The sequence below is a fragment of the Odontomachus brunneus genome, unplaced genomic scaffold (genome assembly GCF_010583005.1).
Source record: "Odontomachus brunneus isolate Ranch 3 - 2012 unplaced genomic scaffold, Obru_v1 Obru_scaffold_109, whole genome shotgun sequence".
Taxonomy (NCBI): Eukaryota; Metazoa; Arthropoda; class Insecta; order Hymenoptera; family Formicidae; genus Odontomachus; species Odontomachus brunneus.
The window spans coordinates 713706-716465 of NW_022639559.1; the positions used below are offsets into that span (position 1 = coordinate 713706).

General features: G+C 29.7%; 1 protein-coding gene and 1 long non-coding RNA gene across 9 annotated transcripts in view; one reads left to right on the forward strand and one right to left on the reverse strand.

The window, feature by feature from the left end:
- Positions 1 to 2086, reverse strand: LOC116849246. Its single transcript, XR_004379104.1, has 3 exons — positions 1765 to 2086; positions 119 to 270; positions 1 to 37 (listed from the first exon to the last, which is right to left on the reverse strand). It is a non-coding gene; the product is annotated as an uncharacterized LOC116849246 (long non-coding RNA).
- LOC116849243 (potassium/sodium hyperpolarization-activated cyclic nucleotide-gated channel 2) overlaps positions 1 to 2760 on the forward strand; it is a 391135-nt gene that overhangs the window by 316324 nt on the left and 72051 nt on the right. The gene's annotated exons all lie outside the window — the stretch shown is intronic.

Sequence of the window (2760 nt, forward strand, 5' to 3'; positions counted from 1 at the left end):
GTATCTCAGTCAAAAATAAGCTGCGATTATCTTGATCCTATAATGAAACGGTAGATACATTGGCAAAATTGACGTATGTCTTACAATATCGGTAATAGTTTTGAAAAATAGACTTCACCTCTTGGGGCACACATGTAATTGTACAAACGTTCTTTGAGTCTAACATAGCCTTTTTGAATTTTAATTGATCCTTAAGACTGGGAAGAACATCTTTCAAATTTTCAGGAAAATCCATTAAGAGATTAATGGATACTGCATCTAGTTCTTTTTCTACAATAATAAAAACAACTTTAAGCAAGTCCAACTAAGTTTGTTGTGGTGACTGCAAAACATGCATTGCAAAACATGCGTTATAAAGGACAACAACTTTAGAAGGAGCCGTTCAGTGAATATAAAACGATTCATCTTAAAAAAAACTGAAAATGCATGAATGCATTTCAAGGTTACAAAAAACGAGCAGAGACAGGATTTACAGATTTATGTTTACAGTCTGTTTAAGCCTCAGGCTTCATGAACCTTGTTATCTTTTAAAATATAATATTTAATTGTTCCTAACATATTTAATAAAAAAAAACTAAACAATAACATTAAATAAATGTTTTCTAGATTTACAACCTTAAAAAGTAAAGTTCAAGGTAAGTAAATGCCAATACCGTTGGTATCCCAATCAGGAAAAGATATTTAAAAATCATTTGAAAAAACATTTTTAAAACATTCATATAATGAGATAAGTTCACTCTTTTTCCTTTTAAAAACGTTTTTTCAACGTCTGAAGAAATATTTTGCTTTTTTTAATATTTAATAAACGTTTATTTTAACATTTAGAAAACGTTTTTCTAAAATATTTTACATAAACGTTTATTAAATATTAAAACAAGCAAAACATTTCTTCAGACGTTGAAAAAACGTTTTTAAAAGGAAAAAGAGTGAACTTATCTCATGATATGAACGTTTTAACTATGATTTTTAAAATGTTTTTTTAATAAGTTTTTCAATTTCTTTTCCTGATTGAAATAGCGACAGACAAATATAATGATTGTCGAGAGATAATAATTATAACATTTCATATATACAACAAACGTTTCAGTAGTTACGTACGGGTCCTCTTCAAAATTTACAAATTAAAAAGATTAAATAAAAAATATCGCAATGGATTTCGATTTGGAATATTTTCAAAGTAAGATTAGTTAACACCGATGCCAAATGAGCAAACTGACCGCTGTCTAAGACTCAATCCCGCAAATACTTGATACCGACATCCAGTAAGCTCAACATTTGTTTTTATAAGGCTTACACGTTTCACTACTAAAGATTAATTCAAGTATATCATGTAAAAAGTTAAAATAATAAAAAATCAATTTGCAGTAATGTTATTATCTTTATATGAAATATTTAAAAAATTGAAATTTTAAGGAAACGAAGCTTATTGATTTCTGCAAAAAATTTCAGAAAAAAATTTTGATAAAAAATTTTTATGAAAAAAAATGTTTACAAACTTCTTTTCTACTTACGTTTCTGTAAGAGATACTGTCAAATCTTAATATTACAAAAGAAGAGTTTTTATCTTACATTACTTTATCACATGAACATTCAAGCAAACACACACATAACCTCTACCATGGAAAGTCAACAAAAACGTTGCTTACTTTTGTATTTACTAATTAATTCGTTGAACTTCACATTTTTCACAACATTCACACCTTCTTCATCCATCGTACATAATCTTACAGAGAAAGTCCATAAAAATCTTACCTTTGAACTTACAGATAAAATCGTTGAGCCCCACATTTTTCAGAAGATTTACTGCTTCTTCATCCATTCTACGTAATTGTACAGTTCACTTTTTTCCAAATAAAACCAAATTGGCAGAAAAGTAGGCAAATACGACTTACTCCGCTGCAAAGTGCTCGAGTTTTAGTTGTCTTGGCGTCAATCGTTGTACTTTGTTGTGCGAGTCGGTGCAAGTCGGCCAGCGCTTGGCAAGTGCCAACGCTTATGCGGTGGTGCGACAACGACTCACGCTGTAGCGCGAACTATGATATGGTTGTCACAACCACACGGACTCAGCAACGGAGGAATGATGGGTACAACTATATGCGTTTGGTACATTAAATACAGCGAATGTTACGACACAAAATAATATAGATGCCCCAAAACTTCGTACGGTAACATTGTAATTTTAGTTGTCTCAACCTCAGGCGTTTTTTCCGTGTACGTTCTCACGAAGGGTCATCATGGAGATTTGAGACACCTTGTGTATATATATATATATATATATATATATATATATATATATATATATATATATATATATATATATGGTACCTGACAAATTTTCTTTAATTAATATCTAAAAATCTATGGGGTCAGTTACAAAATGGTAAAGAACTCAACAGTAGACAGCGCCAAAATTTGAGCATTATGGTATATAATCATGTAACAATTTTCTTTGATTAATATCTAAAAATCTATGTTGTCATTTGCAAAATGGTAAAGGACTTTTTTGTTTAGTTTGACTTAATGTACAAGTATACAACGGTAGACGGCACAATTACATCATATCGCGCATTATCATTCACCAATCTTTTTTAATTAATATCTCGACTATTATTGCGAATATCGCAAAATGGATATAGGACTTTTGTGTTCATCTTAATACGCTCTACGTCCTTATGAGATTGTAAAAGTGATACGGGACACCCTGTATATATATATATATATATATATATATATATATATATATATATATATATATATATA